This window comes from Coturnix japonica, chromosome 8, assembly GCF_001577835.2.
Source record: "Coturnix japonica isolate 7356 chromosome 8, Coturnix japonica 2.1, whole genome shotgun sequence".
NCBI lineage: Eukaryota > Metazoa > Chordata > Aves > Galliformes > Phasianidae > Coturnix > Coturnix japonica.
In genome coordinates this window covers 23,236,165-23,262,038 of record NC_029523.1, presented here as the reverse complement: position 1 = coordinate 23,262,038, position 25,874 = coordinate 23,236,165, and the positions used below count along the sequence as shown (strand labels likewise).

Sequence of the window (25,874 nt, the reverse complement as noted above, 5' to 3'; positions counted from 1 at the left end):
ACATATGCATTACTTAAACGTATCCTCCCTTATTATTTCACATCCTTTTTAGTTTCAACCAGTTTCGGGTCCCTTTGTTCTTTTCTATCCTGACATACAGTTTTCTTGTTGAGACGCATTAATCTTTTCTGAAAGATCATTTTTAACACAGTGAGTGCTGCTGAAATTGCTAAAATACAAACTCAGAAATGTGAATGTCCTGAAAGCATTATACAGAGCCTTTTGCATGGGTCAGTTTGGCTTTTAAGGGCTCAGGATGGACTAGGGTGCAGCTTAGGGCAAGTCATGGAATGGCAGCGTCACTAAGAGGGTGTGGATCTAAGAAGTCTTCAGACTAGAAAGGACAGAAACTATTATCTTTGACACAGAGAGGGTGTAATCAAACATCGAGGTCTTTTGTTTTCATTAACGAGAACAGAAGAATAAAAAATAGATAGTGGAATATTCCCTCTGATTTGCTTCAGGAGTAAGTGAGGCATAGCTGTTCATCCTTCTTCATTTTCTTTAAGAGATGAAAATCAGGAGCAGTGCTTCCCCTCCGAGCATGCTCCAGTTTGTTGCGCGAGGAACATTTCTCTGTCAGCTTGAAGTGCCCATACAAAGCACTTTGTCTCTCTCCATCTCTCTTTTATTTATATGAATGGTTTTCCAGCAGAAATAAGTGCTTAAGTGCTAACTTTTTTCCTTCCCCCCTTGAAGACAAGATGAACTGCGTGTCAGTACATACAGACAATGGATGAGAAACAAACAGAATTTGCTTCAGAGATGTTTTCATTTACACGTTCTCAGAACCTGATGTGCAAGTGCCTTTAAAAACGCCGTAGACACGCCACCTTTTGTACTCTAAATGAAGACTGAAATCCTTTGCTTTCCGGGAGAGCCATTTGAAAGGGAGAAACGACAATTATACATTGATCCCGCTGCAGGGGGGTGTTTGATGAAGATATCTTCATCCTGTCCTAGAGGTGGAGAAACAGAGACAAGCAGAGAGGTTTATGCAGGGCAGTATGCCAGAGGGCAACGGCAGAGTGAGGAGCACAGCCCAGCCCTCCCATGCCACAAATGAGGCAGCCACATTCTGTACAGCAGTCTGCACTACAGTGTAGGAATTTATTCAGGGTCTGCTGGGACATATATTGCGATATGATAACTATTTGCATGGACAATTGTCCCATAGGCTGTCATTGAACGATCCTAAAGTACGGCTTGTCTGCCCAGCAGAGAAACTGCAAATGAACTCTTTCTTTATTTTTTTTTTAACATTCCTTTTGTTCGGAAGACCTTTTTAAGTGGAGAAATCGTCCTTATGATGTCAGTGGGGAAAGATTAACCACTGAAAATTGCCTCAAGAAAATTACATACTATGTCCTGTTAAAGAGCCGTTGATGTCTAAGGGGTTGGAGCAGAAAGGCATAGACATTTCAAGCATATTGAACATGTTTTTTCCCCGACGTTTAAAGAAATGAGTGTGCACTAATTATTGTCTTGCTCAGATTGGCTTTTGTAGGTTTGGTCCGAAATCTCTCTCTTGTTTGAAAAGCACTGCAGGAACATACCATTATTTTTCTTTCTGCAAGATATCCTGGACAATTTCTCTTCTTGGTCACATGAATATTGCAGTGGCCAGAAGTTTCTAATAGAGCCAAAGTGTATTTCATAAATGGCTTCGTGATTCATATCAACACCGCCTTGCACTCAGAAGCAAATCGGATGCATTGCATTAAAAGACTGACCAGAATAACCCATTATTGGTTTGGGCTATCTGGTAGAGGTTTTAAATCTACTATTCATGGGAAAGGGTGGGAGAAACCTTGGAATAAATGTATTTTAAATGTCTGCCACTGATGTTATTTTCTGATAAGCTGACCTTCATGCTAAGAAATGATGGAAGATTGGCAGCCCTTTGCTTTCTCTTGGACTGAAACAAATATCGCCGAGATAGAGCTTGGTACATTTGAAATGCATTTGACTAGAGAGTTGACGAAGAATGGGGTATTTTCTTTAAATTCCAAACCCTTGCACCATGAAAAATATGCCTCCCTCTGTGAGGAGCAATGGCTTTTCCATAACTAGTAGCATGGATAAAGGGAGTATTGGAACTGCTCTTCATGGAACAAATTTACCAGGTTGGATTTTCACCGCTGGCTCTGCAGCAAGGATGACCAGATGCCAATGGAGCACTTCCATTGCTTTAAAAGGTGCTGCTCTGCAGCTGAGATGCACCAACTGGTCTTGTGCATCCTTCTAGCCCTCTGCAATGCCATGTGAAACAGCTTTCTGGGCTGAAGTCTCTCATACTTCATGTTGATGCAGGCAAGGAGCATGAGATGGCTGCTCTCCAGTTGCTTCCTTTGGACAAGGCAGTAACTTAAGCTGCACTAACTGTAGCTGATGTCTTTAGACCCACATAGAACAGCTGATGTCGCTGTTTAGACCCACAGTTGTTGCAGATGTGATTCTAATCTTCAGACCCTCCTTGGCAAGTTCTCTAGTAAAGCAAGAGAGTGTAACAATCTAGATGTGAAGATAGCCAGTTTTTGCTTTTAATTGCATTCGTACGACCCATCCATTGAGTTCAGCAAATGCAGGGTGAGCTCTGCCCCAGCACATTCTGATGTGGACTGCTGATTAGCCCACAATACATATTTCACTTTAGCACCAATAGCATCTTAACCTCGCTTAGAAAGAATAATGACAAAACAGCCCAATTATCTGCTTCCAGAGAAAAAGTCCATTACTGAGGGGGAACCAAAATTACCCTTTCTATTCAAACAGCCCAGTTCTCTATTACATTTGCATTAGAAAGGGGCCTGAGATTAGGTTGCCTTTGTGCTAGGCGGTGTACCAGCACATAACAAGAAATAGGTCCTGGCCCAAAGAGGTTACAGTGTAAATTAGTCAGAAGAGAAGAGAAAGGCAGTGCTTTTTTTCTTCTTTTTTCCCTCTAGGGGAATGAGTTACACGGCAGAAGTACATAGACTTAACTGTGAATGGGTTGGAAAAGCCCAGGTCCATGTGTTATGCTGCTGAGAGGAAAGCACTTGGTCATTTGCTTCTTTTACTTCTAGAAGCAGGACTGGGGCAGACTCCGGTGATAGGGGGATGCAGAGTTATTTGAAGTTTGTTGAGTCTTCCACATGGAGGTAGCACTCTAATAACCATCAGACCAGGCAGTAAGTTGAAGGTAGGGAGAAGATGGTGTTGGCCTCCCAGCTGTGCCCTGCTCTTCCCTCCCAGGGCTTCCACTGAGTCCTCTTATGCTGGGCAGTTCAGATGACAGCTGCCAGCAGCTCCTGGCCCTTCCCTTGCTCTTCTCTTTCCCCTTTTCTTTCCTCTCTCCTTTTCCTCCGCACCTCTTTTTTCTCTCCTTTCAAGTTTTCTGGCTGAATTTTCCTGCCTTACATCAGCTTGCTTTTGCTGGGAGGATAATGAAGCCCTGAAGTAATCATTCATTTCAACACCTCCATATCTTTGTCTGTAGGTTGAGGTCATTTTTCTGACCCTCAAGAATGAATTCTACATCCTCATCAAATCTCACTTTTTTATTTAAAGTACAGCCGCTGGTCTCCTCTTTTATTTTCAGCTATTCATATTTTACCCCCCCCCGCAAAATCCATGGGTAGAATCTCGTTTCTATGAATTTATTGGCAAACAAGCCAACATCTCACCTCCCGTGTTAGGGAAGAGACCTTTCACCACTGCTGCAGGATGAACTGCCCTCAGCCAAGAGCTCTGAAGAGCTTGGAGCAAAGCCAGATGGGGAAACAAGGTTGTTATTGGCATGATTTTAATCATGATAGACAATTAGCAGAACTTAATTATATTGAGACAGAAAATCAGAGCAAGTGGCAGTAATGAATTTTCCCAGTAAATCTCCTGTGCTTCAAAATAAAACTAGCTGACCTATAAATACAATGAAATTAGAAGAGGTGCTTACCCGTACGGCTTAGCTCTGTGCCTCTTGCTGATGGTTCTGCTCTGAGTCCCTGCTTAAATATCTTTCTCTTGAGTAGTAATAATCCCAGGAACAGTATTGCATTCTAGCCATTTAGATGACAGCCTGTGTCTCAGAAGTGGCAAGAGGAAGGTGCTTTTTTCCCCCCCTATAGCTGAATTTGGTAGTATTAGAAGTTAATAGGATTACAGAGGCACTGATTTTTAACATGCTGCTCTGAGCTAAAATAAATATTATTTAGAATTTAAGAAGTGGGTTATTTCTTTAAGGTTGTGGAAATCTTGAGTATTTCCAGAGGAATTTCTAGTTAAATGAAAATACTGAATTGAGTGCTATCGGCCCTAGAAGATGCATCTGGCTTTAATCAAGAGTGCAGTTTAAATCATTAAAACTTTTCATAGCCCTGTAATAACGGAGCTTGTAAAATAAAGAAGCTTCTGGTGAAAGCCAAGGAGCCTCTGTGAGCAGTTTTATGTCACGTCTGTACCTGGATGCTGAGCTTTGTAGCAGTGTGAGTGGCTTTGCTCTTTAACTGGGGAGCAGAATGCATTCCCTGACCACAGCCACAGTGAGTTCCAATGCTGTGAGCAGTGGGCTCCAAGCTCTGCCTGTGGCCAAGGGAAAGGCTCAGCCCTGCTTGTCCCCCTGTGTGATTTTCTGGCAGTTGTGAGGATTTGCCGGTGCTTTTACCTCCACAGATCAGCTTTTCTCTTGAGCTCAGATGCGGATCTCCATGGCACATCCCCTGTAATAAAGTCAGCACAGATTTACATTGAACTTAGGTATTCAGATGCAAGAACTTTCACGCCCAGGGCTTTAACGTGAAACTCAATTCGCCTTTCCTCAGCCTCACGTCCAGACCATTAAAACAGATGTGACTGAAGATCTGCTCAGGCAGAGATCCTAATTTTGACTGGCAAATCATATTTCCCCAAACAGAGGAGGAAACCTGAGAGAGCGTCGCTTCCCAATCCATCTCCAAAACCCAATTAGCTCACTGCATCATCTCTAACTATTCCTGATAGGCACTCAGAGCCTAAGCCAGGATGCAGAGCAGGATTCTTTTATTTTGGGGAAGGCTGCACCAGTGAGTAGCGACAAACAACACTTTGCCTGCAGGAAAAATCCCCTAAAACTGAAAGAAAAACGCTTTAGCATTTCAAATAGCTAATGCTGCGAGATCAAGTGAAGTGCTTTGCTTTAGGAAGTGAAATGAATCTGCTTGACGGGATATTTCATTAATCGGTTTTAAGTTTTAGCAGTTGAGTTTTACATTTCCATTAATATTGTAGTATCATAGGAATTTGAGATAATGTTATGGGGATTATTACACACGAGTCGCTAATAGCAGGGAAGATGTAAAAATTCATTACCGCCATTGAATTTTAGAGCGAAGTTAAGTCAACCCAGTTATGTGTGATTTGTGTGCAGAGCTGGATAAGGAGCTCGAGGCCTTTCATCTCTGTGTTGTTGTGTTACCGAGCCAGCAGAGTTTCTGTTGTGACAGCAATCAACCAACTTCTGCTCCACATTACACCACTGTAAATCCTATGGAGAAACCTTGGATTGAGAATGGACTGGAAGCAGCCTTGTCTTACGCAGTGCATTGCAGGTGCTTCCCATCCGGAATTAAGAACACAGAGAAAATGCACCAAGTCCCAATTTTACTATTTGCTTAGGGCAAAATCATGCAATTAGCAGAAGGACAGGTTGAGAGGTGAGAAGGAGCAGCTTGCATTGCTATATTCTCTGTGGTCCCTATTCAGGGGTTGAATTTGCTCTGGCTGCTACATTCAGCCCCTCTGATTTAAATTGCTGTATAGGCATCAGTTCCATTTCTTTCTAATAAGTTTCCTTACTGATACAAAGCTGTTATGATATACAATAGAATCATAGGATCACAGAATGGCCTGGGTTGAAAAGGACCACAATGATCATGCAGTTCCAACCCCCTGCTATGTGCAGGATCTCCAACCACCAGACCAGGCTGCCCAGAGCCACATCCAGCCTGGCCTTGAATGCCTGCAGTTATGGGGCATCCACAGCCTCCTTGGGCAGCCTGTTCCAGTGCGTCACCACCCTCTGGGTGAAAAACTTCTTCCCAGAGAAAACATTGACTCACAAGGAAGCCCATGCCCTGACCCTGCCATTGTGCTGCTGGTGAAGTGCTTTTCCTCTTTACAGACTCAATGATGTGAGTGCTTGGAAGCAATGTCCCCCCCATATGCTGAGTGCTGTAGGTGTACCTGCCTCCAGGTAAGGGAGGGAAATGGGAATATGTTTTTTTGTGTGTTTTGTAACAAGCATCCTAAGATCTTGATGACCTTTTCTTTGTAGACTCCAGTACCTTTGTGGTTTGGACTGCTCACTTAGGAGCCAGGCACCGATTTTGAATGCTGGAGCTGCCCTTTTTATTGGCTTCGTATCAATAAAAGGGGATAACCCTTTCTCTCCTCAGGAGGTTAACAAACACTTGTGGGAAGCTTGTTCTCTGTAACACTCATTGCCTGTCTGCTAACATGGATTTACACAAGTGCACACAGGGAGAGAGCACCCTACTACTTACACATGCTTAAAGTCATCCAGATTGCTGCAGCAGAAGAGAATTGACTGAGTGTGTGATCACACACACAGCTGTGCCAGCAGCTCAGCACTGGGGCTGGAGGAAGGACTGATAGTGCTGAGCAATGTCACTCAGCTTCTCATCAAATAGCCAAAGCAGAAGCAATAGCCAGAAATGTTTCTGCAGCAGTAGGTTTTGTGCTATGGATTCCTCCAGGCAGCACTGAGAGGTCTTAGCTTCAATAAACCTTTCATCTGGGGGCAGGAGGGACTTTTTGCATGTGTAGTAGTTAAGGAAATGAATGCAAAAGCATCGCTGGGGTTAAAGGAAGATCAATAGGGGGATGCAGTGGACCATTTATTCTTTTTTTTTTTCCTCTGTTTTTGTCAATAGTTTGTAACTTTAATTCACATAGAAGAAACTCACTGCTGTGCCTGTATGTGCCAGGCTCCGGTCAGGTTGTGGTTTGCAACTCAGGATTTCCATTTTTAGGAAAGAAAAGAACCCTAGCAAATGCTAGGCTGTATGCCTGTGTTGTATCATTCATTTCATGCCTTCCCATTCTCCCTCTAAACCAAATAGGCTCAATAATACAAGCTCAACCATTTGGGAGCTGCGTTGGGCTGACCCTAAAGGTGAGCACATCTCATCCAAGCTTGTGTCAGTGCCTGCTGCTGCAGGGGACCTTTCCCACTCCCCATGGATGAGGTTCCCCTCTGCCATCCCTCAGTTCTGCCAAAATAAACCCAGGTTAACATAGGTGGAACCATGCTGACCCACAGCAGACGATGCAGGCACGGCCTGCATGGGTCAGGGCTGCAAGCTGTGAAACCAGGCAGCTTATTTTTAACATATTCCCAGGCTGAGTTATCAGCGAAGCGCTTTGAGGTAACAACTTTGGCGTGTTTGATGATTGTTCATTTTGAAAGATGTCGTTTTCAGGATTTCTGGAAGTTTCAGAGCAGCCCCCTGGGAGATCTGTTCCATGCCAAGATGTCATTTCACATTCTGAACTACACACTCCCTCGTACTTTGGCTTTATAAATGTTTCACAGCACCTGCATTTTTTATCGTTGCACTTTTATGTGACCTATGAGTTCCTCGTAGCTAACCTCCGAGGGAAATAAGTCACATATATATATATATTAAATTGGCTTTTCCTCTGTCAGGAGATAAAACCTCCACCCAGTTATTTCTCCCCCGTGCATAGATATTTGTATTAATATTTTAGCATGTTTATGGTGTGGATCCAAGTTAAGATTAAAACAAGTGCGGCATTGAAAATGAACGCTTTGTTTTCCTTTTCTCCCATTAGTTGTTGTAATTAGGCCTTATTTCTTTAGTAGTAAATCAATCTGCCGGTGTTTTCTTCAAGTCATCAAACTTCATCCTCAGGCTGTAACTGTGTGTGAAATCCTGCCTGATCGCTCTGCTGGCAGCCGACATAAAACAACCCCAACTAATACTTGTGTTGCCATCCCACGTGCAATGAGCTCCACCGGATCATTAATGGGGTCTCCTTCCATTGAACTGTCATTAAGAGGAAGGGCAGTGAATTCTTTCAGCATGGGTTTAGTGGGGAAATATTGGTGGTAGGTGGACTAAGTTAGGTTGGAATAGATGATCTTGGAAGTCTTTTCTAACCATGGCAATTCTGTGATTCAGAGATTCCTACAGAGGCTTGTAGCATGGGTACATAAGGATCAAGGTACATTAAGGATCATGTAGCTCAGAAAATAAAAATGATCAATTATCAATAATGACACAAAATGAGATGAATATCATGGAGATGTAGGTAACAACTTTCATCATCTAGTTGAAGCAGCTCTTTCCCCAGCCCTGATGGGATGGGGGTGAGGATGGACTGGGGCTGGAGCTCTAAGCTGCCCTCCTGAAGCCTGCATGGGCAGAGCTCAGCCACAGGCACAGATTTGCTCGGATGCTTTTGATCTCTACTGTTAAAAGCTCTTCCATTTTGTAAGAATAAATATTTATGGAGCTAAAGGGGAGGGGAATGAGAGGCCAAATGCTCAGGCTGGAATGAGAGAGGGCACTGGCTCAAACCTGGGTTTCTCTTATCTTAGAATCTTTCACAGATTTAATCTGAAATTTCATCCTAGATGTATAAAATCTTTGTGAAAAATAAGTGTTTTAGGCAAACTGATGTTTTTAATGGAGCATGTCATGCTGGTCAGAGCGCAGTTGCAAACTGGGAAGGAGGGAGTTTTCCCATTAATGTGCTGGTCACGCAACAATGCTGAGGTTGTAAGTTGTTTTCAGGGGGTATCTGTACTCTGCAGCTGGGAAGTCAAGCCTGCTCCTTCTACCTGTTTGGGTTTTGCATTTTGTTTTCTCCACAAATAACTATTTCAGGATTTATTGGTTCCTAGAGTTCCATCTGGGGTTTTCGCTCCTACCGAGTTGCACATTTGATGGTAATAATAAGATCTGATGGATATGTCTTTTCTTAGAGCTACAAAGTCATGAACTCCAGGGTAGTATTTCCACCTCACAGCAAGCTTCAGTGCAACAGTGGTTATGCCTCTGGGCAGCCTTGGGCTGCTGTGTTAGGAGGAGCGCTGGGTGCCCCCCATGGTGCTGATTTAAGCTCTAAAGTTAAAATTATTTTTAAGGACTCAAGATGTAGAAAATCTCGAAGATTAACCCTCCCCACAGAGCTGACACTCAGGTGTCCCAGCAAACTTTTTCAGGCAGTGCTGGCTAAAAGGGTCCCAAGGAGCAAATAACTGATTGCTTCACATGGAAGTCCTGGAAGATATCTCTCCATAATTTAACTGTCAGGAGGAAGAGACAGGTCTCAGAGGCAAATAGGGCCTGTGGAAGAATATGTTATTTTTATGATGCTAATGGAAACTACAGTCATCCTAGCTTCCATTTCCCACTCTGGCTAGATGAGGGAGATGCATGCTCCTGCCCACCACTCCTTGCACAGTTGCCTTCTTCACTAAGGATGTTTCCATAACCGAGAATGCTGAATGATTTCCAGAATCATAGCACGTGGCCAGAATCACTATGCTTGCACTTGCTCCGTGCTCCACTACTTTCTGGACCATGCTGTCAATGGGAAGGAATCAATTCCATGAACTGGTTGCCCTGTGGCTAGAAATAGGGGGGAAAAAACATTTGTGGTTTAAACAAGCTTTTAACAAAGTCAAGGAAATCAAGAAAAACGTTTGTCAATGCCTGAGTGCTAATCTAGTGGATAGTGGTGCACTAGAAAGGTATATTATTTCCAATAGCATTCAAAGCTTTGTGTAAGGCTGTAGAAAGAGCCCTGGCTGGAAAATGACAGTTGTCTTGATGATGTCTCTCCATCAAGAACAGATCTGGAATAACAAAAGGCAACAGGGTTTGTTCTGAGCGAGCATTCTTGTTTACTTTAAGTTTAAACAACATCTTTTTAAACAGTGAAAAAATGTTGCATGATGCAAGCGCTGGGGGAAGTGAGGAATGGTTGTTTCTGTTGGAACATTAATTTCATTTGCATTCTGTTTGAAAATGAATCAGTAAGTTAGTATATATGTTTAAAATGCAGTTACCAGGACCTAAATCAGAGGGTGTACTTTACTATGTTTGTTTGAAGTATTTATAACCTAAGAAATAGTTCAGCCTACGCAACTCAAGGAAACTGGTGAGAAACAGGCAATAGGAATAGGCAGAACTCATGCAGTGTGAGCTTATGACTACAGGGGGTAGTTTGGGGAATTTTGAGCAATTATTATATATATTTACCTGAATTTTACGCTTTCCTACAAACCCATTTATGGTCAAAGTTGGTTTAACTTACTTTGGCCTTTTGTTTTCAACATTCAGAATGAAGTCTGTATAGTGCTAACAAGCCATGGGACTTAGGAGCCAATTAACTGTGTGCCTCGTAAACGTGGCCAGAATGAACCCAACATTGGCCTTGACATGCTTGTTTTCACAGACACTTTGTTATGCATAGACCTGTAGGGACCAAAGCTGCTCCTGTGAGATTCCATGCTCTTACCCACCCATGGTCTATGGTGGGCCCTACATACAGCCTTGCTCTAACTCCACCCCTAGGGCCCTGTATAACCACTGCAGCTTTCTCACCATGCTTTTCTCTGGCAGAATTCCCTACACCATCTCCTTTTGTTTTCATCTCATTAGGTTACTCGATAGCACTCTTTTTCCACATTCAGAAAACACAGACTGGAATAATAGAGTTGTTGCTATCACAACATGTATTCCAGGATCCCTTTCAACCCAAGCCTGTACTGTCTGTGTATGGTATTGATGAGTTCCTCAGGGCACAGGGCCTCCTGACCTGCTTTTTTGCTGCATCTAATAGGACAAACTCCACTTGGTCTTTGGGTCCTGAAGAAACAAAGAAAACTTCTATGATTTTCCACAGTGTGTGGCCTGAAGGTTATGGGTTTAAAAAAGAAGAATAGCACCAAACCTTTGGTTTTATAGCAAACATTTGAGAATGCGAGTTCGGTAAAGACTTTCTTTCCAGATACTTAAAGGGATATAGAATATCTGAAGTGATGATTAATATGTATGAAAATATGTAATAAATCCAGCGCTACAGATAAGGCTTTATTTTTTTTCCCCACTTGATCTTTTAATGGAGACACAAGTTAATAATTTCTGTTACTGAAATGTAAACATACTTAGCAAGCTCTTATTCAGCAGGCTTTATAGCTTCAAACTTAATGACTTTGGAAAATCTTCTAAGCACATTCAGATTCCACTCTTTACGAACTGCAGCTTTTCATGTCCTAAGAAGAAACCTAAAAAGACCACACAAATCACTTGTTCTGAAAGGATTCAGGTGGAAAAGCTGAGAGAAGAGTCGTATGACTCCCTTACGACTGCAGGAAGTAATACCCATTTAATTTTCAAAGGCTGAAAAACAAATTGGCAGGCTTCACTAGAATTCGTCCTTTAGAAGCTATTACAGAGCTATCTCACCAAAAAGACTATTTTTTAATTATGCTTATGGGATAAGAAATATAAACAAGAAAACAGTTTGATCAGATTGGGAGGGCTCTTCCACAGCTGATTCTGTTGTGAGATGATCCAATGGGAACTCATTTTCCTGCTGTGTAAGTTATGTTTATTGTACATTATCCCCACGCTGTATCATGTACCTCATATATTTTGCTTTATGGGACAAATCAGATAACAGTTTAAGGCTGAGTGGTAGTTGACTATATATATTCCTAGCTAGTTAAACCACTGGTTGTCAATAGGCATCTTTCATGTGAAAGGCAATTTCAAGGGGACGAGATTCCATCTAACAGAAGTACTTCAAGTGCATTTTTATACTTGCTCACATGCAGTATTTCATAGCTATCTATGCAGAAGATAGATGTGAAAGATACAATTACTGAAAATCCCTCTGCTTGCTTGTGTGCTGGGATTTGTATTTTATTGTACTTTTTTGGCCCAGAGAGGGATTTGTAAAAGCAGTCTTGTCTATTCTTCATTTTCGTGTTGCTGGGCAGGATTTTACAGTGCATGTGCAAATGTTTGTTTACATTTGATACCCCACAAGCAGTGTGATAATTACCAATTTATTGCTGGATCGATTCCAGCAAGGAGATAATAATAGATTTTGGTTACTTATGGCTTGTAAGTTGAAAATAATTCATTGCAAGTCAAAAATATGAATCCAGTATCCTTATGGCTTTTCTGCACGTGATTAATTGGATGTTGAGAGACCAACAAATGTATTTACAGAATAAAAAGGTTGTCTCATAAAGAGAAAATTGGCTGAAAGAACATAATCTTTTAATCCATGCCCATAAGTGACTTAGAAAATGCGAGGCTGTGATGTTTCAAGACTGATTTTGTTTACTCTGCTGTATTGATATAAAATTATATTGATAGTATTAACTTCTGTCTTAAATGTTCTCCCTCCTGGCTGCTGGTATATGTAGTGTCTTTCCTTCTTTCATTTACGGTTCTTCTCATTAAGGGATGAAAACAGGGCAATGTCGATTCCAGTTCTACTGTCTTGAGGCTCTTCTGTGTGGCTTTTGTGTGCCTTGTAGAATCACAGAATGGCTTGGGTTGGAAGGGACCTCAAGGATCATCAAGCTCCAACCACATGCAGGGCCACCAACCTCCACATTTAATACTAGACCAGGCTGCCCAGGGCCCCATCCAACCTGGCCTTGAACACCTCCAGGGATGGGACATCCACAGTCGCTGAGCAGCCAGTTCCAGCACCTCACCACTCTCCTATGAGAATAATAGGAGTAACAAACTTGCCATCAGATAGGTGAGGGGAAGCCTCTTCAAAATTATTAAATTCTCAGTCAGTAGGAGTTCCTCTACGTGCTTCACCAGCACTGACTCATCAAAGCTTATGGTGTGTCTTCTCCCATACCCATCAGAGAAATGGAGATACAGGGCAATATGAGACAGAGTTTTCTATTTAGGCTGTATCAGAGCTGCTCAAGTGTGACAAAAGAGGCAATGAATTCCAAGCATGACATTCTCCCGTTTCCTTGGAAAAAGGTTTTACAGTAACATAACCAGTATCTCTTTTCATACTGTTGGAAGGTGTTAGCTACTCTGGTCCATCGGCAATGTTTTGCAGCATGCATATCCAATACCACAGATATATTCTCCTTGTGAGCTTTTTCTTCAATGCTGTTTTGCTTACTGCTCTATAATTATACTGATCCATGGTATACTGGTTATTTTCCCCAGCTGACCTTTGCTTCTCACTGACATTTGCAAAATGTGACTGAAAACAGACTAAATAGATGTTAGCTGCAAAATCTTTGCTTTGCTCTAATATTAAAAATAAAACAAGACCACAACTACTTTCTGAACCTGCAGAATGGGAAGAAAAACACAAAAAGTTCAGATATTTGCTTTTGCTACGCTACCTCCAAATGCACTTAGAGGCATTGACCACTCGCTTAATTTTATGTGCTGATTTACACAAATCTATTCTAAGTAATGAGGAGCCCAGCTGGTACAAATCGTTACCAAATGCCTTTCATAGCCACCTTTAGCTGGAGAACATTTGTTCTATTTTAACAGAGAACAAATTGTTTCAGATCGTACTGAAGCCTCTCCAAAGTATTGAACACAATTTTATCAACTGTTTGGAAAGGAGAAATTAATTGACACCCTTCTCTACTGCCAGATGTGTGCTCTGACAGGTTGTGGTACAGCAGATCCCAGTGCCCCCCAGATTTTCGGGTGGAGAAGACATTTCCTTGCTGGGTAAAGCAACCTTGGCAGCGAAATCTGCTCAACAATCTATTTATTAGTATCTGTACTCCTCCCCTGCTGTTATATTAATATAATGAATTGTTCACAGGTGCTTCAAATGAGGTTTAGATGATCACGGGGAGCTTTGTTACTCAAACAAGCCAAATTGAAAGGAGCAGATGTAGTAGGAACAGTCCCCTAGCAAAAGTGTATAGAATGACTTAATGAAGGTCATTTTGCACATTTTGGCCTTGATGACCCCAGGAACAATAAGACTTTCATTATTTTACTGTTTCTAGACAGAAAGGTGATTGCTTCCTGCCCACTTGCCGTGATTTTTTAGATGCCTTTATTACATCATTGGGAGCCCTTAATTGCATTTAATCCTACTCCCTTTTAGCTGAAATTAGATAGTTCCCAAAAGATTGTTGTTGAACTGTGCTCTAAGTCGTGTTTGAGCTTTAATGTTCTTCTGTGCGGTGATGTTTAAATCACACTGAGAATTCAAACATGAGCCTGGGTGAATATAGAGTAAAATGGACGTTTTTGGCTGGAAATGCAGACCACGTATAAGAGAGGAGCTGGAGGTCGTGCTATATGTCTGGCCTAAATGCTTCCTACAGCTAATATTTGTACAGTCCAAAACTCGTGTTTTTCTCCTCTTCCCCTGTTTTGTGACAAACACAGAGAAACTAACAAAGTGCCATTTCTCCAGAACAGCATGTGTATGCAATTAGCTTTGCGAATGCTGATTAACTGGTCTGCAAGGTCTCTTCAAAGCCTGTGCACAGTGCCAAAGAGCTGCAGTGTCTGGAAGAGGAGCAGTGCAGCACAGAGGAGTCATTCTGAACTGAAGGTATCATACCCGCATAGGCAGAGGTTTGTGTCCTTCCTGCTTGGCTTTCCATACATTTCCCAGTGATTCCAGGGGAAAGCTCAATTATTCTCAAAGCCCCAAAGCTCCTTATTGTAGGGACAGGGAGAAAGATGTCTTCTTACCATGTTTTCTGTCTGTGTTTTATTTTTGCCTTTTTGACACAAGGCTCTTTTCTTGCTTTATGTCAATTCACTCTTCATTGCAAAGGGATTCCAGTCCCAGCTGAAGCCTCTAGGGGCTATAATAATTGCAATAAATGTGTAGGCTACTGTACCCAAATAGCTGCTTAACACCCCCTCCCCCAATCAGAAAAGAAAAGTGGCTTTCATTCCCTTGCTTATGATGTTTAAAAGGAATGCACTAAGGTCATTGTGGGCATCAAAGGCCCATCTCTGCATTGCTTGACTGTCTACTTGCCAAGTCCTCTAACGCGTATGCTTTGATAGTTCAGTGACAGATATCACCAAGGAGAAAGGAGAGCGTTTTAACCTTGAGTACACATTGCAGGAGAAAATTACATAGAAAAACCACATACAACGCTTGTGCAATGAGCCGAAGAAAAGGATCTTCATTGGGCTTTTCATCCAGAGGGGGCTTTGGAAGGAGCTGCAAAACGTGGTCGTTTTTTAAGATGCAGTACAAGTGGGCAGTGATGGAAGTACCAACATGATACCATTCTTGCCTGGAAGTATTACTGTTGTGAGTTGAATTTATACTGTACAGTGTGGGCTCAATACTCTTTGCTCTTCCCAGCAAAGAGTCCACAGAATGGAGCGAGAAGTAATTCTTGAATTCAACCGTGAAAACTACCATTCCTTGGTTTGCCTGTGACATCTGTTATATCCTGTTGTGCATGTGATGAGGGGTAGATTTTGTTTCATTTTAAATCTGTTGCTGAGTTTGAATAGTATCTAAAATGGTTGATGGTTCATCGAAACACGTACAAAAAGCACTTGCTTGCTGCATCAGTGCAAAATGATCTTCTAAAGGTGTAGCGAATTACAGTTCCACAGAGAAGGGGGTTCAATTTCCAGGCTATCCTGGAGTCCAAGCAATGAATAGCTTTGTTAGCTGTGTTAGCAAAAATCCCCATGGACTAGAAAAAGAAGATGTTAAAAGAGCAGGAAAAGTGGGAGGATGGATTTATGGCTACTTGGATAAAAATATTAGCAACTTCTACTTTTGTTTACCGGTACCATTTAATTTCAGCATGTTTTCTCATGAGCTTAACTTTCTCCAACCCAACTCATTGTTGTGCCCTCCTGGGAGATTCCATATTGCACATATATGCAGACAACACCACACAGGACTGGAGCATACGAGACTACAGATCTGAAGTGAGCAGAAGGGCAAGAGGCTGAGGAAGCTGTATGCTTCCTTTCTCTCATCCAATATGCACCCTTACATATGTGTTCCTGGTCATGTTGTGAGTTTTACAGCTCCTTCTTCCTCATCAACAGACCAGATGGATCTAGTCTAGCTTCCACCCACTCCTGAGCTGTATTATTTATTGACATTTCTCAGTCCCAAACACTTCTATTTCAGCAGACAAACTATTCAGTTGAATGCTATAGATTTTTAGTAATCCACTGTCCATTTAATCAAATTTGGAAGGATTCTCTTCCTTGCAAAAGATCACATCTGCAATGTATTCGAAGTCCAGAATGAACACATTACGAGCTCAAAATCCTTGCTTATTAAGCAACATGGATTTTAATCTGCTCTGAAAGCTGACATACATCTTGGTGTGTTTGTTCAGATTTATGTTGAGGAAATAAAACTCCACTGTACGGGAAGATATACATGAGAAATGAAGGAATGGGTTATTCGATTTAACAGTAACTTGCATTTCTTTTCATTCTTTTCATAACTGTGATTTGATGTAACTTCTCTGGATACCCATGCTGCTGTTTCTGTCACATTTGCTAGGGGTTGGCAAACAGATTCAAATCTTTGAAGCACAATATGTGTGCTTCAGCCTTTGAAAAGTTGCAAGAGTATCTCCTTAGCATCTAAAGTTAGAAGTTGACCCTCAGATCAAGTATAAAAAGTGCCATGGTATTTTGTTGATCTGCAGAGATACCACCTTAAAGTCTGCTTTGCTACAGAAATGCCAGAGAAAAGATAAAACTGAAGAACTGTCGCCCCTTCACTGGATATGGTGCATGGTCACACAGTGAGCCTTAAGCATAGGTCTTTTTTAATCCCTGGTTGTTAATGATCTTTTCAAATGTCATATTTTTGTAGCATTGGATGAATAAGTCTCCAAAACTGAGAGGTTTAGGTTCTGTCTTGGCTCTGCCATAATGTCCTTTTGAAGGTAAATAAGATAAGTAAGAAATAAAAGCAAGGTAGGCATTTAGGAACATAAACTGGGCCACTAAGCAGTTTTCTGATACCAATAAATAATGTGCATTTGGGGTGAGTTTTTAAACCTGTGTTTTTTCTCAAGCTACTGTTATAATCTCTTTTAAGTGAAGGATTGTATTTTGAGGTAAACAGATAAAACCTCTTTAGAAATGAAGCCCTGATCTGGCCGACATCTATAAATTTATTATAAAATCTAAATGCTTCAAATATCCTTCACTTCAATTGTAATGTTAAGATTTATATGATTGCACGGAGTTGCTAAGCTGGCACTTGCAGTTTATATTTCTACGTGGAAAGCCTTAAGAGGGGGAAAAAATATATAAATGAATAGCAAATGTCAGAAAACATGATTTGTCAAGTTGTGAAATGCATATGAAAACAACACCTTAGGCAGATATGTTGGGATGAGCCCTGGAGTGCTGCCCAGACCTTTTGCAAACCTGTACTGTGCAGTACTTGGGGATGGGGAGCCCCAGGGCACAGTCTTTGCTGGACAAAGAGCAAACTGACATCCCAGGGACTACTTTTTACCTCTGTATTAACTCCTCAGTGTGTTGCAGGGGTAGCAGAAGACAAGAGATCTTGTGTTTGAAGTGCAGGCGTTAGCCCTGCTGGTTGCTATCACCTGCATCCTCAGGTTGGTGGTGAAGAAGCCTCAAGTCCCCTATTTCCTCCAGTTCAACACAGCCTGGAGCCTGCAGTGCCAGTAGGGTGTGGGGATGGCCCCATGGAATCAGTCCCATTGCTGCTCAGCACATAGGAGCCTTGGCCTTGCAGTCTGTAATTGGCAAAAGAGGGAATACATCTGCATTTTGAAGCACCAGTGTTGGTTCAGAGGTGGCAAAAGAAGATGTCTGTGATACGGTACCCAGGAGCTGAGCTGGATGCTCAGAACATATTGAGAGGCTAAAAGGGAAAGTCAGAAATGTAGGCGGTAAAAGCAAATAAATGTACTGGTTCCTATTTAAACAATATATACCTAGGTGTTTAATTCTTAAAAGGTAAATGATTAAGAATTCATTTCATAGTTTTAAAGGTAGTTGTATGTAGGGTTGTTGTATGTAGTGGCGTGTAGGTAGTTGTATGTAGTGGGTTCAGCTGATCTGGAAACAGACAAAACAGCTTTCAAAGGAAACTGTTAGGAATCTGTTCTAACACCAAACAGAAATGGCACATTAAATCTGATTTGAAGATGCCTTGTTCAGCAAGCACTCATAATACCATGTTGAGGGCATTTTTTTTTCTGGATGAGTCTGAGGTTAAGAAAAATACCTATTGAACAACTAGTGCCTCTTACCTCAGCACTCGAGTTTTCCTCAGAGGTCTTCCATCCAATTACTGACCAGATCCAGTGATATTTAACTTATTAGATCTGACAAGAGCTGAACCCAGGGTAGAACGACTGCTTAAACATTTATTTGTGTCAATGACACGTTTAAAACTCACTGCTCTGTCTAAATATTTAAAGGAAAATATAAAGGGGAAAATGCGATGTGACATAGGAGGAAATGGAAAACAACTGTACTTGTTGAGGACATTCACTGCACACAATTGCTGTCTTTTGAATAGCTGTTATTTTGGCAGAAATTGAGGGGAACGCAGCCCTAAATATCATGTTTTTCTGTCTCTTTCTAACAAAAAAGAAGAGATTTTTACAATGGTAGGTAAATCTTTTGCTGTCAGATTCTCAGAACATGACAACAGCCAAGATCTCTAGGAACCTCGGAGACTGAAGGTTTTGATTGTAAAGCTAACAGCTGAAAGTGAACAAATGATGAAGATAAATGTATGCGTAGGTAGAAGAAGTTTCAGTATTGCTCAGATTCGGGGAGCTCAAGTGTGTTGACTGGTTGTTCAGGTAGGCTGTATAGAATCATAGAAAGGCTTGGGTTGGAAGGGACCTCAAGGATCATCAAGCTCCAACCCCCATGCTACAGGCAGGGCCACCAACCTCATTATCTAATACTAGATCAGGCTGTGCAGGGCCCCATCCAACCTGGACACCTGGAAATACATATTTGCGTTGTTTATAGGCTGTGCAAGGCATTTGAGCATGTTTTCATCACAGGGCCCTTAGGGTTGTTGAGATCAAGCTGTGCATGTGTGTGCTGCTATGGGGGTCTCAGCAGCATGTTGTGGATCCTTTCCACATCCCCTTGCTGCCCAAATGGATGTCAGGGAAGGGGAAACTGCAAAGAGGAATGGTAGGCACCCAAGGTTCACCCTGTTACTGAGTGATGAACTCCTCACTTCTCTACAGAAAACAGGAATCTTTACAAGGTGTGTATCACAACTACCAGAAATTCACTTGGCAGGGAAGGGAAAGATAACACAAGTTAGTAAAGCTGCTCACTTCCTACCTTCCGTTTTGTTTCGATTTTATATTAAGCAAAACATAGATCTTAAGCGATGCAGCTAAATGTACAGAGCAACACAAAAGGGGAAGAAGTGTAGGCGAGAATCTCAAACAGCTCTTCAAAGCTGCCACCCCTCTGCCCCTTTTACTCTCTAATTCTGAATACAGCCAAATTTCAAAGTTCTTTTTAAAGCAGATCGTCTGCATTTCTCATGGGCAGATGGATTTTCCATAGGAGGTACAGATTTTCCATAGTAGATATCCTTTACTGTCAGTTAACTCATATTAAACTATTGTTAGTGCTTTCTGCACTAATACAGAACACATGGGCTTTCAATAGATAAAAGATGCTGAAAATTTTCTTCATCCCCAAACTCTTCCTAGAAAGGAGATGATTAAATTCAGAGGTTTCTCAGTGTGGATCATCAGTGATGTCTGGAGGGGATGACAGAACAATGGGAACTCGGAATGCACGCGTATATCATGTTCTTAGCGACAAGCTCTCTGTTGGAATCTGACACAGTGTTTGCAAAAGCAAACCCATTCTAAATTAGTTTGCAGTTAATTGGCTGTGAAAGGAAATGCACCTTGCCAAAGAGGATTTGAAATATGAAGCAGTTTGGATTTGTGAAGAAGTCATCTCCATACTTGAAGAGTTGCTGGCTCTTTCGTGGGCATCTGGGCAATAATATGTTTCTTAATCTGTTGTGCCTTCACAAATTCCATGGTTTGGCAAGGTGGATGTCCACTTACTGCCCTTTACTTGAAGGCTGATTTTAGAGGGATGGTTGTAAACTGTATGTTGGAGCTGCTCGTTTGCAATTGAGGAAGGAGGTTTCATTATGGAGATTTCAGCAGTGTTTTCATACAATTGTATGAAACACAGAATGACCTGGGTTGGAAAGGACCTCAAGGACCATAAAGCTCCAACCCCTCCCAATCACAGGCAGGGCCACCAACCTCCCCACTTAATACCAGACAATGCTGCCCAGTGCCCCGTCCAACCTGGCCTTCAACACCTCCAGGTACGGGGCATCCACAGCCTCTTTGTAGTTCTCTAACTACACGATACTGAAAGCTTTGTATGACAGGAAGAACTCCTTCAGTGACCATCCCATGGTACATGGTAGGAATGTGCAAGGTTCCATCTTCAGAAACCAGTAGTGGTTGCCTGGCTCTTTCAAGACTTCAATTTCATTTGCAGTGTGTTCATGTGCTGGCTTTTAACAGATGTCTGTGACTTGTCAGGATCATGCATCTGTTTCACCAGATTGCACGGTATGGTCAGGAATTATCGTAACCACTCTCCAATGTGAAAAACCTCACTACCAGAAGACACAGGGCTTCTTATTTTCTGTGAAGCAGCACTGCCATTTTTTTCTACATAGATCTTTTGGAAGGGCAAGAGCAGTATTCTGCAGTGTACTCTGTTCAGTGACCCATTAGCCTACTAAGTATCCTTAAGAAAATAACCCTGTAAGGAGTTCTTTAATGGAATGAAAGAGCTGAAATAGAGAATTATGTTTCCTTCCATTTGATAAAATACAGGATGAATACCAAATCACGGCTAATTCTGCTCAGTGGCTTAGGAACTAACTGTGTGACTACAATGGTATGAGGGGCTACATAACTACTGGTAACTACCATTATGACTGATAATGCAGCAGGTTTTATTTTCTGTCACTGCCTAATTGCTTTAGAGGAACTTATTAAAACTGGAAGCACTATTGTGTCGGGAGCTATTCACATGGAGTATCTCCAGAGCCATCAGATGATCCTGCTGTGGGCTACAATATGTATCAGTAAAAGCAAAGAGTGGTTTTGTGAGGAAGCTGTCATTTTGAAAACTCGGTTGGCAAGGGAGGGTCTGCACATTGTTCTGTGTCTTAATGAGACGTTAACGACAGAAACCATGGCAGATTCTCATCAGATATTTCCAAACTCACTGCAAGAATCGCACTTTGTAAAGTGCAACAAATAGCTCCTGAACTAACATCTCCCCAAACTTATTTGTCATATTGCTCGCTGGCCCTTTGTAATCACAACTCAAGACACATGAATTAGTTTAATGAAAATAGCCCTCCATTTTCTGACTCTTAGAATGCCCAATTCTCATTAATACTAATGGCTGTTACACACACGCACGCTGACAGCAACCTCGCTGGTTTTATGGCTTAGTGATTTACCAATTATGCAGGCTGGTGTTAGTTTTACGGTGTGGATACTGCCTTAACATTTCACATGATAAACACACAGGCTTGCATCTGGACAACACGCAGTGGATTAAATAAAAGGAAACTTTCTCCTCACCCAGCAGAATGTGTGAAATGTACATAACTGGAGCTGGTTTTATGAAGGAAAACTGTCTTTCACCAAATGCTCCTTATTTGAGACTGCTCTGAAAAGAAACCAGCTCAAATCAGCTTATGTGGTGCTGATTAACCCACATGTGAGGTAGAAGCAAGAAGTGTTGTGAGTACCCTCTTCTTTGAGAGTGAGAAAACTCTATTAGGACGTTCTCTTGTGAGTTCTCTCATCACCAGGCAGATGTTCTTGCCTTAGTGCATTACTCCTTACTGGTGTTCTATCCCTCTGTTTGTGATGGTTTAGCAGCCCCTCATCAGGCAGGAGAACATAGGGATCTTACGTTTAAGCAGGCTTCACAGATAACACAAAAGAAGTCTGTGGAGATCTCCACACCACATTTATTGCTCCTTTGCCTCTTGGTTGTAATTTTTTTCAGTAGAGAGGAGGAACTCAATGAAGAACTGCAGTTCATATTACTTTTCAGGACTGTTTTATAGTTTTTTTTAGTTTTTTTCTCTCTTTTTCTTTTAAGCAGGAAATTGCATAGTATAATTACAAGTTCATTTGCATTCATATTACAAGCTGTGAGCGAGGATGTTCTTTTATATTTAAAAAATATTGTTAGCAAGTGTGACTTGCATCCATAAATTTACATCATGGGAATGGAGTTTGTGCTTACTGCGAGTCCCTTCCCTTGTTTGCCAACAGCCAGCACCCTTCCTTTTAAAAGAATGACATCGGGGACCAAATCCAACTTCATTTTATAGTTCAACAGGCAAAGATGAAGAGCAGCTCAGTGGTTGTTTCCCCAACACAAAATGCACCTTTCGAGAACTGAAGTTCACAAGGATTTTGTCTGACTTAATGCTTACAGACAAGCATGGCTGAATGTCAACCAGAGGATGCTGTTATTTCCTAATGGAAAAGTGTCTTTCTGTTTGTTGACTTTTTCTTCAGACTCTTGTCTCTTTGAGATGACAAAATTCCCTCCAGTGGAAAACATTGCTGCAGTCATTTCGCTACAGGGACTTAGATTATTTAAGCCCACGTTAGAATAAGTGGGTTCCATTAGTAATCTCACCTTTCATTGCTTTAATGAGTGGAACTGAAGAAAACAGTTCTGTAGTAGAAGTCTCCACTCCACCACATGCTTCTATAAATGTGGTATGACTTCTGAAATGCATTTTCTTTTTACATCATAAAGGCTGCTGGATGACTGTATCTGTTACACTTAACACCTAACACTCTAAGAAAAGAATAATGGAGGCAAATAAAAGAGAGTGCTCTCAGATCTGCATGTGTTGAGCCTCACGGATGGGCATTCTGCCCTGCTAAGCAAGTCGCCACGTCAATGCAGACCTCTCGCTTGCCAGCTGGAGGGAACACAGCCTGTAAGCATCTTTCAGCCTGGTGAGCATCGTGCTGATCACTGGCTGATCGTATCATCATAGAATGGCTTGAGTTGGAAGCTCCAACCCCCCCACCACAGGCATGGCCACCAACCTCCACATTTAATACCAGACCAGGCTGCCAGGCCCCCTTCCAACCTGGCCTTCAACACCTGATGGCCATCAAGGAGCAGTGTTGGTGTTACTCTGCTTGTCTCATTGTTACCTTCCATTGTGGTTGGAGCTATCACCCAGGCCCTCGAGGTGAATCACATCGATCTGGCAGCTACAAAAAGCTTTTTTTTCAGTAATACACCTCAGTTAGCTGGAGGTGAGCTGCTTTTATGCCTCGATTGGAGATGATAGTACCAGAGAAATAGCAATCACCTCACCAGTATACTTCTGTATGTAAATCCTTTCAGGAAGTGCATGACAGCCTCCTTTTTCTATGGTCTCCGTTTGTAAAGAAGCTGTTATCAAAGAATAAGTTTAATGGGTCGTGAATTTTGTGTTGAAAGGAGCGTCTCCCTCTGACTTCTGATCTGCCTGCAATAGACCTACTGGCTCGGCAGCAAGTGCGTTAGGCTAAATATGCTTCCTCCATTGACTCTGAAGGTAACAGCCCTAAATGCCTCATTAAATTTTCACGGGTGACTGAGAGAAGCCATGAGAAAAAACACCACGCTAGCACCGGGGTGACAGCGGGGTCTGCGGACCCCTCCCCATAGCGAACCCCCACGGCCGGGGGCAGCGCTGCCCCGGAGCCCCGAGGGAGGGTCGGATTCCACGCGTGGGCAGGGGCCGCCCCCCGTTCCCAGCCCTACGAGAGGAGGGGGAGGAGAAGGAGGAGACCGACCCCCGGCAGCATCCTTCCTCCGCCGCACGCCTCCCTATCCCCTCCCTCTGGCCTCAGCGCCGCACTGGCGGGGCCGGAGAGGGCAGGCGGTGCGGGAAGGCGGCTCTCCCAGCATGGACGAGCCATGTGTATCCTAAGGAATAACAGCAGCTGCTGCGCGCACGATGGGGAGCAGAGGAATGCGAGGAGGAGAGGGCTCGCTGGGGCAGGTGAGCAAGCACGAATGGGGGATCGTCCTCGGGGGCAAGAGCAGCCGGAGGGGCCCGTTCCCTGCCGGGGAAAGGCGGGGGCTCTCCGGTGGAAGTTCTTTTCGCCACCCGGAGGAGGAAAGGGGCTGAAATCTGTGCAAGTCGCTGCAACTTGCTGCTTTTCTCCGAGTCCCAGGGGCAGAAGCGGCTGCGTTCAGCCCTTCCAGACCCGGACGTGCTACCATGCGGTGCTGTGCGGGGTTCCCCCTTCCCCTGCCACCCCGCACCGGGCCGGGGCCGCTCGACGGGCCGCTGCCGCCCCCCAGCTGGGAGCGCTGATCTCGCTCCGCTGCCGGCTTCACCCTGGGGCTGTCAGAGCCCCGGGCAGCGGGCACAGCTCCGAGCCGTGCTGGTCGGGTTGCGCCGTCGCTGCTCTCCCCTTGAAGGCGCAGTCGGGGTGGGAGACGCCGCGTTGAGGAGCGGAGGGGAAATGGCGCCTGGAGCTGCGGGGCCGCTGCCCCCAGACCCTCCCCAGAAACACCCGGTAGGGGAGCACGAATGGCTTTAACACACGAGCAGACGGCTGCGAGGTCGGGACAGCCCCACGATGGGCCACCTCCCCTCTCGGTGCTGTCCATGGTGGTGTTCTCCATCCTAAATACCAAAGGAATGGCCCAGCAGTGCGATGGGGGGCAGCCCACAAAGCTTGCTCCACTTCCACCCCCCCCCCCCCCGTTGCCATCCCATGGCATGGGATGTTTGTAATGTTTGTAATTCCAGTGCCAACTTCTGTTGCGTTGCGCCTCTCCAAGTGAAGTTAGCGTTGAGGTCTTTCCCCGAAGTAGTTGTGAAAGTGGAGTCCTTGGAACTCTTTGCCGTTTTGTCTGCGTTCTGAATGCACGTCTGAATCACTTAATCATGTTTATTGTTTCCAACCACTCAAACGGAATAAAAATTACTTATCGTTGATGGAGCTTGTCCCGCAAGCTGTCTCACAGTATGTTTCCGTTGTGAGATGCAGCACTGTGCAAACTACGGACCGTGGTATTGTTTATTGTTCTTTCCTTTCTCCACCCCCAGCCCCCACAGCGCTGGTATCAATCTGTTCCTCTCTGTTCCACTCAAAAATGATGGGAGTTTTCAGCAGTGAGTTCAGTATTCCGACTTTTGTCTGTGGTTTTTATCCTGTATTCACTCCTCAGCTAATTTTCATCACGCTGACATATAAAGGAGTGAAGGCATTAAGCTAAAGGGCACTTTCCAACTCTTGAAATGGAGCTGTAAGTGGAATTAGTGCTGGGTTCGTGACTATTGTTTATTTCCATCTCAGCCACACTGTTCCCTGCCCCTTTGTCATTCTCTGTTCATCACTCCTTCTAACACACCATTCACTTTGGTCTACAAGTTCAGATTTATGCTTTGTGGGGTTGGATATCGATGCTGCTCTTGGACTTTGCCTCGCAGGAGATTTTGCTGCACTTTAACAGTAGCTCAGCACATTGATGGAGGACACCATCAGCTTTTCTTGTAGGATTACCTTTGGGACTTCAGTGCCTGCACACATCAGTGGTTTCATCTTGAGGACTGAAATTGATTTTTATTTGTTTTTGATGATTTTTAGCTCAGCCAGTGAAAGACCCCATGTATGTCCTTTGACCCGTGGCCTCACATGATGAAGTGATGCCAGCAGTGGAGGGTGTTGACTTGTGGTCCCTGCTGTAGGGCCTCCCAAGTAGTGGGACCATGCATGAATGCACCGTGCTCATGGCCAGCCTGCTGAGCAGGCTTTG

General features: G+C 43.2%; 1 protein-coding gene across 14 annotated transcripts in view; it reads left to right on the top strand.

Annotated features, from left to right (window-relative positions):
* DAB1 (DAB adaptor protein 1) overlaps positions 1 to 25,874 on the top strand; it is a 342,053-nt gene that overhangs the window by 202,515 nt on the left and 113,664 nt on the right. For 2 of the 14 annotated variants that reach the window (XM_015870666.2, XM_015870664.2), the window contains exon 1: positions 23,893 to 24,105. The exons of the other annotated variants lie outside the window; for them this stretch is intronic. The gene's annotated coding sequence lies outside the window, so the exon portion shown is untranslated. Of the gene's footprint in view, positions 1 to 23,892; positions 24,106 to 25,874 lie in introns of those variants that run through there. 14 annotated transcript variants of the gene reach the window in all.